This window comes from Rhodnius prolixus, unplaced genomic scaffold, assembly GCF_049639745.1.
Source record: "Rhodnius prolixus isolate KJV_2025 unplaced genomic scaffold, Rpr scaffold_6, whole genome shotgun sequence".
Classification (NCBI taxonomy): domain Eukaryota; kingdom Metazoa; phylum Arthropoda; class Insecta; order Hemiptera; family Reduviidae; genus Rhodnius; species Rhodnius prolixus.
The window spans coordinates 34,804,426-34,817,701 of record NW_027411634.1 but is presented as its reverse complement, the minus strand read 5'-3'; the positions used below and the strand labels follow the sequence as shown (position 1 = coordinate 34,817,701).

At 32.8% G+C, this 13,276-nt stretch overlaps 1 protein-coding gene across 1 annotated transcript in view; it reads left to right on the top strand.

The window, feature by feature from the left end:
- Nucleotides 1-1,296: 1,296 nt before the first annotated feature.
- The window catches only part of LOC141460304 (uncharacterized), a 762,362-nt gene continuing 750,382 nt past the window's right edge, over nucleotides 1,297-13,276 (top strand). The window contains exon 1 of the mRNA XM_074140196.1: nucleotides 1,297-1,392. The gene's annotated coding sequence lies outside the window, so the exon portion shown is untranslated. The remainder of the gene's footprint in view (nucleotides 1,393-13,276) is intronic.

Genomic DNA, 13,276 nt, shown 5'->3' with positions numbered 1-13,276 from the left:
AGAAAATTTATTGAAGGCATATTTTAAACAGAATATGTTATTTTACTTTCTACATACAAATATAATAAATTCAATTGAGTTCATTAATACCGATTTCCCGCTTATATACATATACATACATATATTTATGAATGAAGCGTCTATTCGATTCGAAATTTAATGGTAGAAATATCTCTACGCTTCACAAACGAGTACTTTATGAGAGGAGTTTGTCCCTCGTAAATAAAGCTCCTCTTAAACTATTATTAATAATAACGCTAAATCTTCGCCTGATTTTGATTGTGGCGAGAAGAATTTGGATTAAATGAAGCGATTCTCTTCACTGAACAAAAAATATTTTCTAGATGAAAAAAGGCGTACATAAGAATCTGTGACATCTAATAAATTCTAAAAAATATTAATGAAAAGTGTATTTTTGGTCGTTTAATCAACCCTTATACTTGAATTTTAAAATCAGTTTTTTGTTAAGGAGATATAGATGATGTTTTAGAATTGAATTTTACATGAGGGGCGCACATGTGTAAGCAGAAAGCACAGAATTATACCAGGTTCATTTGTATCAGGAAATATGGTAAAATTAAAAAATTACAAAATCCAAATACAGAAAATTCTTTAATTTTTCGTTTCTGCATAAATCCTCTTCTTCAAAATCTTGCTCCACTACGTTTCCAGACCATCCTCCAGGTTGTAATTATAATAACTATTAAATTAAATATTTAATAATTATTTTAAAGAGGGCCACACTTAGTCACACCTTTTCTAAAAACTAGCATTTGGATGATCAAGTATAACATTCTTGATCACAATACTCTGTCTTGGTTGCAGTAAGAGAAATAGAAAATGTTACTCCTGCCGCCAAAATATGCGCTCAGCTTTCTGAGGTTCCTCGCTGCGTGGCCACCATATTTCTCATCTACACATATTAGTGATACAGAATTAAATACCTACTGATTACATTATTAAAGTTACTGTGTTAATTAACAATAATAGGGAAGGGGTTAGCCTAGTGGTTACCTGACGTACTGGATCCCAATTTGACATCTCGGATTCGTATCCAGCACCAGGACATTAGATTTCTTTTAGCCCACTGTCCGGTCTGGAGGCCCTACAAAAAAAAAAAAACCTCCGGCCGCAAATGAGCCCCAGATATTAATGCGCCTTAAACTTAAAAAAAAACAAATTTTTAATTTAGTCAATAGAGAGCAGTAGCATTGTTATATTGATTCTCGAGCAAAGTCGTGGCAGGTCGGACATTTTCGTTAACGTTACACCACGGAATCTGTAAAGTCCAGAAAGATACGTCTCCGAGTGGAGCCTTTACGAACCTCCAGCTTTTATGTATTCATTTCAGTACAATATCTATCCCTTTGGAAGATACATCTTCACAATAAGGTAAGCGGATATTATCAAATAAGTGTAATAATCTCTTTTCCCAAAAAAGAGAACAATTTGAATAGAAAATAAGGAACGAGTGAAATTTCAAAAGAATAACACAACAGGGAATAAAATTTGGAACATTTATTTTCTTTAAATAAATGCAGTAAAATTAATTATTAATATTTTTTAATTTCATGAATTAAACTATTAAATGTGCTCAATCAAGGATCTATTATTGAAATCGTTCTCTAAAAGTATCTGCTTAAAATTAATTTTGAAATAATCAATTTATTGTATCTAAAATATTATTTTAAAAAAATCATAAATCTATGGATATTATAAGGGTCATAGTTTGTATTAACCTTTACTAATTAAATTTATTCTGATAAATGTGTGTAGCTGGTTGGAAGCCCAGCTGGTGTAACTCATATCTTATCACCTCTAGTGATAACAGGGTGTTTAAGGGTGAAAGTTAAGCTTTTAATCTTATACGTAACTGGAATCAATAAATACAACTAGAATGCCACCATGGAAATAGAAATAATTTAAAAATGTTATAAATTTATCACTAGCTTTAAACAGAGGAGCCTTTTTTTTCCAATTAAAACAGTCTGCTCTCCTTTATATGTCCTAGGTCCTTTTTAAGTTTCTCTTTAAGTATGTATTGTTGTAATAATCTTTTATCGTTCATCTTATCTATAAAACATGATAAAAATCATGCTAAATCCTAATACAATTATTTCTAAAGAAATTAAAATATAGATTTTTATTAAAGGTTTTTCAATTTTCCCTAACCAAGTTTTTGTCCAGAATTACAAGCTTTGAAGTGTTCTGGATTAGAAAATAACAACAATGGGACTTCTGCCTAATTTAATATCTAATTACAATAAAGAAAGGATTTATGTAAAACACGCTAACATTATATTTTGGAGTAGACAACACAAAATCAAAATTATACATAATTATTCTTATGATTTGGGTTTTAATGGGTACTACTTCTGCAAATGTGTAATGAGATTTCGACTGATCTACATTCCTATTTCTACTTTCTATTTATTAATTTACTCTGAATTATTTTCTGTTTTACTTAGATAATTGGACAAATTTTTTTCCGCATAATAAATCATTCTAGGCGACTTCATTAAATGGTAGGAAATCCACAAATAACTACAGAAATCTCTAGCATGATGTGTGAGATTTTTGTTTCAAGTTCTCAAGTAAGATAAATCGACAGCTTGAACTTTCTGTATCAGTTGAGTACCCCCTCGGAATCGACAGTAACTTGGCGGAGAAAAACCTTCACAAGTGAACAAATTGAATTTTTCCCTTTTTTGGGCTTTTCTACAAAAATATTGTACAATATTAATATAAACTACAATTTTAATTTGAAGTATTTTGTCCAGAAAAATTCGATTATGAGCCATTCAGGCGGATGAGATATTTAGCTTTTATCTAAAATTCAATTTAGATATTGTGAACGTCTTTCACCAAAATTCCAAGTTTAAAGACGATTTCTCAAATGATTTTTCTCCATTTTTCACTCCATTTCTCGAAAATGGCTCCTACGGATTTTTCTTTCGTGATCAAAATTACGCCATTATATCAGCCACTGAAGACTGTACACATCCGTTCCGAAATTCATGGCAGAATAAGACGAGACCTGCACACAATAAAACAAGTATTCAAAACATAAAAGGAGAAAATATAAGACCAACAATTGAAATATTTAAGTTCTACAAAGCTATAAATCGATTTCAAAAAATTACTAAAAATTGAAATACTAACGAGTGTATAACAGATGGTTCTCAGTATTGGAAAAGAATGGAAGTCATTGTGAAGGAACAGATCTAGTCGTCCCCAAGCTTCATAATACACTGCCTTCATTATATTCTCTACAATTTCAGTATATCATTATCATAACCATCCTAATTTATTTCATTAGATTATGTTATGTTGCCAGTTAAATTAATTTTTAATCCGAGAGGCTTTTGTATGTTATTATTTTTTTAGATATTTAATCTTTTATAGGTCCATACTTTAAGTTTAGGTCCAATATTATTGGTACAGAAGTGGATGGAAATCTGAGGCTGAAGAGAGACAAAAACCTCTTTGGTAGCTGATCGCATGTTCAATAGAACACCTCCAGTAAGGTCATGCAGCCATCCAGATGGACAAAGTTAAGGTTCTGACTGGTGGTAGAGGGAGCTGATCTTCTCCAACTGCCTCCACTGATATTCACTCGATCCTTAAATATCCTACGGGGCCAAGTTCCTATCATTTCATAAAAAATAAATGAATTTAAACATAATTAAAAAAAAAATTAGACATTCACGAAGTGAATCTGTTGGTTCATCAAATATAAATGGCATGAAATTGTGCTGGTAAATGTTACCTAGCCAAGGAACCCCATTACAACATTCACCTTAAAACACCAACGTATATTTGCTTAAAAAAAACAAAAAATCTACATGATATTTTACAATGGAAAGACCAAACATAGTCTGAAAAATATTGAATTGTAATTTTCCAATGAGAGCATCTACTACTGACTGTCTAATAGCTAGGTGAATGATGTTCTGGAAGCATGCTATTTCAACGCCATTATCTCCCCTCTAATGTCCTTCTATTATATACATATATATCAAGGGATCTCTATTGTTGAAGGCTGAATCTCCAGTTTAAAGAATTTTCTAGTGTAAAAATATATATATATTTTTTTAACTCTGTCTTGCGATTAAAATATTTTATATTACGGTATTACAAACTTATTGGATAAGATTGAACTTATTCAATGAATTATAAATCAATTGAATCTTATTAAACGAACTTCTGAGTACAAATATATGGAATGATATGAGGTATTAAACGTGAACTTACGTAGTGACATGGATTCAGAGTTGTAAAATAAAAGAGAGAAGAAACGTTATAAATACTTAAATTTATAGAAACCAAAACCCTTGGACCCAGTTTACCTCTTATTTAAAAGCTGATAACCTAAATAGGAGGATAATTTAGATTAATCTAACCTTTCTAGTCCTTTTGGTTACAGGTAGTCTTAAATAATGGTTACTCTACGTTCGCCAAGTCGAACAACCTCTCTTTACTCTCTGTTTAAAAGCACTACAGCATCACAATGATTAAAAATCGCTAGCAGCCATATTATCTGAAACAATAAGCATTAGGAACAAATTATTTTGGATCAAGAGCGGCCAAAAAAGAAAATTACATTCAACTTGATAAAGCGCTGAAATTTTACTTGTATTGTAAATAGTAGAGCCCGTGCCACTTCTAAGAATGGAAGCATGTGAATGCTAATTGTAACTAAATAATAGAGCAATAATAATAGAGCTAATTTACTTAGCTAATTAAGCCTTAATTGAGAAAATGTCAATTTAAGCCATCCTTTAAATATATGTATATAAAGTTCAGACATATATTAGGGAATAAAATGGCTAAATCTAATCGTAACGGTAGAGACTGAAGAAACGAAAACTGAAATATAACTCCTGTTTTTTACAGAATTATTAAAAATTCAAAAAATTATTAGAAGTATGTATTATAATTAAAATGGTTGCCCAACTAATTATAGAGGCATCGCACTTTTGAACAGCTTGCCCAAGATATTTACGTCAATTCTTTCAGAAAGGTTGATAAACTGGGGTAAAAAAATCCGGATAATTTATTTTAAACACTATTCAGCACAATCTTCTATGGCCTAAACTATTAAAGCTCGGTGTTGCCCTAAAAATAGTTAATATTATAAAATCTTTTTTACCAATCTGCAAAAAATGCAAGGAATTCTGGGTATTAAAAAAAATACTTTTTCGGATTCAGTCGCAGGGTTTCTCAATACGGAGAATTAAAAGATTCCTGATTCCTTCAGTCTTGAACTGGCTACTCTTATTTATCACACCAATCTTTGCAAGATACCCTTTTTAACTACTCTAAACTTTGTAGCTTATTTTTATGAATATCCAGATATCTATAAAGCTATATACTACCTTCTTCGGTTAGGGTTTAAATTGCTGTTACAATGCGGATTCCATAAAACAGACTTCTGCACTCTTATAGCACTCTTTAGCCATCCGTATGGAATATAGATCCCATGCACTGAAGCTACACTTGTATAAGTAAAGTTACATTTATTATCTGAACCTTCTACTGCCGATATTTTGATTCGCTGAAACAGATTTCTAATCTCCACGCCTTACAATTCATAGAAGCTTAATTCTTGTTACGGTGATTTTTAGCCACTACCTTATTCATTTCAATTCTACTATCTTATTCCATTCAGTCACAAGCATTAATTAATTTATTTCATTTAAACCCAGAAATAAAATTAATGAGCTTCTAACAAAAAAAATGTTAGCTAAAAATTGTTTGTAATTAAAGCCACACTATTCATTGATAATTAAAAATACACTTTACAACTTCTTGAATAGATTGTTAAATAATTTTGCTGGAAAGTAAGAAGTGGAAAATAAATTACAGTTCTACTTAAGGTTTAATTAAGATTGTAACTTGAATCAGGCTATCTTCCACTACCTTTAGCGGAAGAATTTCCCTTCTCTACGATAACTCATAGTTTTAACATTATGATAGTAAAACCGATGGAAAATTTATTTTTCCCAATTATTGCTTTTTCTTACCTTGTTTTCGTTTGTCCGTTAATTTTGGGCTGAAGAGGGAAAGGCGCTTCGACTACTGGGGTCATAAGTGCCATTTATTCTTCTTTGTGCTAGTGTTATTTTCGATCAAATCGATTTTGTTTAGATGTCACAGTAAAAATCGATCTGCACGAAATGCTACTTTATCAAATTGTTTCTTTCATTTTTTAGCGATATCTAAAACATCTTCAACGATTAGTAAAACTATCTGGTAGGGAAGTTGTAAAAGAGTTGATTTTAAAATTGCAGGCAACGGTAAAAACGAAGATGTATCAAATTTATTTTGGAAACCTTCTTCTCCAGCAAAATTCCTTTTCGGCACATTGTGCAAAATGCGAACAGTCTAAATGTGTTGCAGAAAGTTCCAATTTTGAAGAATATTAGTTGGAAACAGGAAATACGGTTTTGTTTATCAGACGATAGTTTGAGTAATGAAAGATTTACCATTCAGAGTTCCAGTTAGAGGCACCTACGGTTTATTACTGACCCAGAAAGTTAAGATGTTCGGTGGTAATGCGTTCCTTTTTTTGCTTAGTTTTTTTAAATTATTTTGAGTACTGTTCAGTGAAGTATGGACGTAGGCATCTCTGAAACTATACCTTTTAGCTCCAGATCGGGAGTTCTTACCGCCACACACACTGAACTGTACAAGTATTTTATTTTTCTTTGGATTTTCCATCTGAAATTAATGCAAGTGAAGATATCATTTAAAAAATATATCTCAAATATATTTTTAGAATTAATCTTCTTTATTGGTAGCAAAGATTTTTGTCACTAAGTATATTAGTTTATGAAATGTAACACCGTGTCCATGAGTTTTGTAAAGCTTTAATTAGATGAATGCGAACGAGACTATGAACTCCCTCTATACATCTCTCTCTCTCTCTCTAATTAAACCATCACACAGAGAAGATCAAAGTCACAAAGCTGCCCAGTCTGAAACTGCGCACGCCGCCTATCGCTTTCCTGTCATTAAAACTGCTTGTCTCGGCCGGAGATTGGTCAGTTTCCACTCTTGATTTAAATTTACCTGTTTGTGGTAAATTGCACATCTTTTCTCCGCGTGCGGTTCCATGTGTTAGTCGCTTGCTTGCTGGGTCCTGTAACGACCTCCACAAGGATGTCAAGTCGATATCAAATACTCATAGGACTTCCTCTATAATAGCACTTTCATCCAAATAATTCGTTGATTTTCTTCCAACATTGGCATTTATACTAAATATTTAGTCCTGGCGCAGTTTACAACCGTCTAAGTTACAAAATGTTTTACTTACGAGCTTTGAAATAATTCTGTAATTTTTAAATATGCTTAACATGATCCCCCTCAAATTAGATATTCGACTATTCTTAGCTAGCTAACTCTCTACCATTTGAGTGGCCAAAATAGGCAATAACTGCTCTCTTCGCTCGGTAATTGTAAGAGTAATGTTACTTCTACTCAAAATACAGCATCAGAAGGTGCTGTAGTGTGTCTTCCCAGCGTACATCGTTAAGTTTATTTGTTGTTATCGGATTAGAATGTATCCTGAGTTCATTTGACAGGTTGCTCTGTCCGAAATACTGATAGCGCCAAGACTTTTGAAGAGCTTGGAACTAGCATTTATAGTCCGAAGTCTGAAATTCATATTTGGAGGAACGAGAATTTTTTTTTTAAAATTCATTTTTGTTCAAATTTGCTCAAATGATCTTTTATCGTGCATTTAATAGCTCAATAAGGAGAGAAAATACTGCAAAAATCTCTTAAGGATGCCACCAGCTGGAACGAAAGAACCTTTTGGCTCTGCTCTTGAAGAACGATACTTGTTTCGAGAAGAATGGCATCTAGTCTTAGCCAGTTTCAAATAAATCACCCTGAAGCGTGCCTCCTTCACGATGTGGTTGGTCTCCGGTGAGAAAAATGGGGTATTAGAAAACTGTAGGCGAGGGAAAGCTAAAATAAAATTCTCTCTTTTAGAATAAAATCAATTGAATCAAATTGGAAAAGAAAATAGAAAATGCATCCTTACTCTAAAAAACATATACTAATAGGTACTGTTTGAAATTAAAGGAATAACTATATACAAAATGATTCTGGCATCTGCACTGTACACAGGTGTGCAAAGTAAATTTCGTTGATTACTAAGCTGTGATCTAAGTTGATTACGCAGCTGCAATAACCAGTCAGAGAGGCAGCTAAGGAATGATTAGTTTTATCTTTAGCAGAAAACACTTGGACTTCTCAAGTAAAAATTCTAATAGAATATAACCATCTAATACAGCCTATGCCATCTAGCGGATATTTCTGTTACAAGGGTTTTCATCACCTATGATTAGGAAGAACCCTCCTGAAAGTTTGTACAGATATCCGAGTTTTCGCCGACCAATTCATTCATGTTTACTTAATGGAAAATCAGATGGATTACATACTTGGAAGCCTAAACATAATATAAACTAAGTAGAGGATAAGAGTCCGATGAAATGGCGAAACGAGTCCGTAGTTTGCTTGTTGTTGTTGCTATTGTGGGTTTGTAAACTGAAGGAAGTAATCCGTCAACTGCATCATTGTAAATATTTGCACTGTCAAGAGTTTGCTTTTAACAGAAATATTTGGATCTGCCGACTCTATGCAGACTGGGTATTGTTCACTAATAACTTCAGTATTATCTGTACGGGTGGTTATATTTTGTACATAATTTCTTTTATATACCTACAAGTATATGACAATTTAAAGAGAGTTTCATCCCTTTAATTATGCATAATTATTATTTACAAGCAGATAACTTTGATCATGTCGGTTTTCAGATGTTGTATTTTGTTGGAAGTACCTTCAGGCTTCTTCAACTTGTTGGAAAAGGGTGAAAATATGGTAATCAGTTTCAGCAATATCCTCAATTCTTATAAGTTTTTTTTAGAAGAGCCCCTAGATTTGTTACATGAAACTTTTATCAAAGAAAATGGATTTTACGAGAGGTTCACTAAGAAATTACTCGGTAAAGCTACACTTTCAACTTTACAGATATCATCATGGATTTACAAAAATTACTGGAAATCTTCGTTACCCTGAAATGTAATATTAAAGGGAACGTATTTAGGATGTGTGATGAGTTTTGACTAAATACAACGGTGAACTTTTACTGTTTTTTTTTTTTTTCTTAGCTTCTTAGCTTTCAAAAATGGAAATCTAGATCTGAACATGATGTATCACATAGATTATTGGATCAACGTTATGGATTTGTTTCGAGTTGCAACCCAAACAACATTATTGCTTATCTTGTTTCAAAATGATGTTTACAACCTTTCAAGTCTATTGAAAACAATTCCATTAGTACATTACTAAAGAAAAAAATGAAATAAAATAACTCAACATTGCTTCTGGTGGAACATTTTTTTCCATTCTCTTTTCCGTTAGAGATGGTTTTTTACGTTTCCTCTTTCTTTTTTTAGGTAAATTGTGTGGCGTCAAATTTGGCCGGAGCGGTACAGATATCTACATACACACACAGGGCGTAACTGATTGGTTTTAGAAGAGAAATAGGTTCTGCCCTTATTAATGTCACAAAAATCTGTACAACTAGAGTCTACATTAAATTAGCCACCATAAAATACTATGTTACCTAATGCTCATTAAATCCACATACTCTTTTCACATTTATTTTCAAAGATGGCTGGACCATGTGCAACGTTTTATTAGTGCAACGTAGTGAATATGGTAGATGCAAGTCCACGGGTAAAAAGGTCGGATTAATTTGATTTGTAACTTGTATTTATTTTCTCTCGCAGTTTTTCTTTTATTATTGTGCAAAAATCTAAAAAAAATAAATAACAAAAGAAACGAAGAAATAAGAAACCTTTATTATTTACCTTTCACACCTCTTTGAACAGTTTTCAACTTGTTTTGTTAAATAAAGATTCATTTGGTAAAAACTTCACTTGAAAAAAAATAATGGATTTAAAGACGGCAAAGTGAGAAATTAAAACTATCCGGTATACATAGTTATACGAGTATATAGGTTGATTACTAAGAGATTTGGCAGCTTGTTGCTTAGTAAAGAATTAGAAGATGATTATTTTTAATTAAGTAATGCTTTGAAATTATATCCTTTCTTTTAATAAATAACAAGCCAAAATGACAGCATTATTACATGGAGAATTTAGTGTTTTTTCGATTGGTTTAATATAATTTACTATTGTTTCAACTTCTTAGCGGTTAAGACTATATTAAAGTTGTCAACATCAAAAACTTATAAATGGCTTCCCTCTTGAAAATAGTTGAGGGTCGCTGTGTACATGACCGTTGTCTTCCTCAAATGAGCTGTAGAACTACTTCCACTTAGGGAAACCTGGTACACCTAGATTGCTTTTAAAATAGACTTGAATACTTATTGCTTTTGAATAATCCAGATTAAGATACATAATATTAAAAATTGAAACTTGAAGAATGTGTTGCTAAACAGGTCAGATAAGAGTCCCATGATAAGTTGTCTGTCCTGAGAAGCTATCAAAGTAATCAATATTCTAGGTTTATCTATCAGAAAGTCCTCAGTTATTTACTTGAAATATATAAACCGGCACAACTGTATTTTTCGAGCGCTAATTGATAATAATAAATGATGTTAGTTACAAAGGTTTAACCGGCAGAAAATACTATGTAATCGTTCATATGATTGGCATCACCATCACTGGCTGTGCAGCCGTTGAAGAGCCTCAGCCTCCTTGGTAATTAGTTTTTCCAGACTCACCCGTTCTGAGCTTTTCACTTCATTTCCTCCCCTCCTGGGTGTTCCAAACTTTCTTATAACTTCCGGTCTTGTTCGTACAGCTTTCTCAAACATTCTCCTTTTCCCACACTTGGAGTTGATTGCTTCCGCACTATTCAACATCGAGGTTTTTGAAGCTACTGTTCTTTCCAGTGGTCAGTTTATATTCGTTAATTTATCTGTAAACCTTGAGTAGGAGCGCTTTTCTCCAATACTTGGGAATGCTACATAATTTTTTCCCTTTGCCTGCTAGTTATAGCCGATCGTCTATTGATATGACCTCACCGTTCAAAAGAAATTTTATAGAAGAAATCGGTGTCTTATTTAAGAACGTCGTCCAATACAGAATATTCTTCAAAACTTTGGCTGCTGAAACAGATATCTATTGATAACATTTACGTCACCAACTTTTCCACGTGAGTGAAAATATTAAGTCTTCTAGAAAAATTGTTCATTTAGTATTATTTCTCTTTTATTTTGTCATTTATTATTATTTTATGGTTTGTTTTGTGGTTAATTTGATTTAATTAAATGTAATACATATAATGCCAAACCATGGCCACCGGCTCCGCTAAATCTACCTAGTTATATATTGCTGTCAGTTAATGTAACTCATTTTGCGCTACACGTCACCACTAATGAGAAATGTGGGTATTATTAGTAAGCCGGATGGGACTGCCCGGCTAAATATTTCACCAAACCGGATGAATAATTGGAACAATTCAACTTATGCATTTATTATACGATTAACCGTATAATTAAGCAATTTATTCACTTTTTTAGGGGTTTAAAATAAAATGAATACATTAATAATGGATGAAATTTAAAAATGCACCAATATTAAAGATGGAAAGATCATTTATAACGATGTGATGTCCCTCTAGAGCGTGCTGTAAGATCAACTGCCACTCAGCTTATTCTAAATTCTAGTTCATTGTTAGTTATCGTAATTTATTTTTAAATTTATCATTCAATTTAAGCTCGGCAGTGTGGCCAGAGCTGCGAATTCATCTTGTTTAGAAGTCGGACAATACTTCAAGTAATCTTAAACTTGTTAAAACTAATTCCTCACGAAAAGTCTGCTTGAAACGTCCCTCTGAATGGCCATAACTGGGTATTGAACTATTTTTGCCAGCACGAATGTTATTTCGAATTAAAGTAAAGTAAAAAACAAGTAAAGCAATGCCTACTTTTCCAGGCGAGCTTTACGTCTAACTACCTAATTAGTTGTCCAGAACGGAGGCGACTAGCAAACAATACTTTACTATCAAAGTTCTCATTAAAGAAAATCCAAGGTCTAGACCCCGGGAATCGAACCCATTAGCCAGCAATAAATCTTAGCTTTGCCTCACCTCTAACCGCTCGGCTATCGTGGTTCCTTTTTATTCCAAATTAAATATGTTACAAGGTTGCAGAAAACAAAATCAGAAGACAATTTGTTACTTTCAATTGGAGTAAGAGTAAGCTGGGTGAGTGAAGTAAGCTAAATTGAATCATTCGGAGAAATTTAAATAGCGTTGGTTTATTGTCGGATGAAATTGCAATGGCATTGTGTTTACGACTTTGTTTATGACGAGCGATGTGCTCTATGCTATTGGTCGCAGATAATCCTGCAGATTTGCACACACTCTGCAACTCTCGCTACCACGCTGATCTATGCATTTTAAACTTTAGTTCATTCACTCAATAAAATCAGTTGCAGCAGTTGCGTTGATGACGGCAGGTTGTTAGTTAATGATGTCATAAAGCACATTTGATTTTTTCACATTAAATGGCTCCATTAAAATTACATTTTAATTTAATTACTATGAAAATTAAATGATCTATTTTCTTTCAACTGTAACGACCGCAATAGAACAATTTACTTCAGATTTCAATCAATCAAACAATAAACCTTTATTTATAATTAAATGAAAAATACAAAAAAAAAAAATAAACAAAAAATACTCTTAGGAAATGCATGGCGTATAGCCGTCTGCAGGATTAATAATTGTTAGATTTCCTCATCGTTAAAGGAAGATCATTAAAAATGTTAAGCGACTGTAAACAAATCGGCAGCAACCACCATGTATTAAAAGCAGAGCTTGCTTCTACCCAATCATAAGTCTTAGATACAAAACCTTATAGAACAAATCTGATCTCAACAAAGGGGAAGATCCAACCGGAAATCTGAGAGGAAACTTTGAAAGGGACAGAATCATCTTACTATCGGCTCTTTGTGGACTCCTAAACAGCATTTTAGATTGCCGACAGAAACTGGAACTCTTTCATATGGAATGTACAGCGAGTCATTCCTGTAAGCTAGACAGAAAAGTGTCTAAAGATACGCCCAGATACAATCGGTTAGGTACCAGTAAAGGCAAGAGAAGCGCTTAAATTGGGCTACCTAACAGCCTCCATTAGTTTCGAAACACCCGTATAACTTGAAGCATCCCTGGTAAAAGATACTTCTGGAACATTCCAGCAACAATTTTAATGTGAAGACTCAAGAAGTTA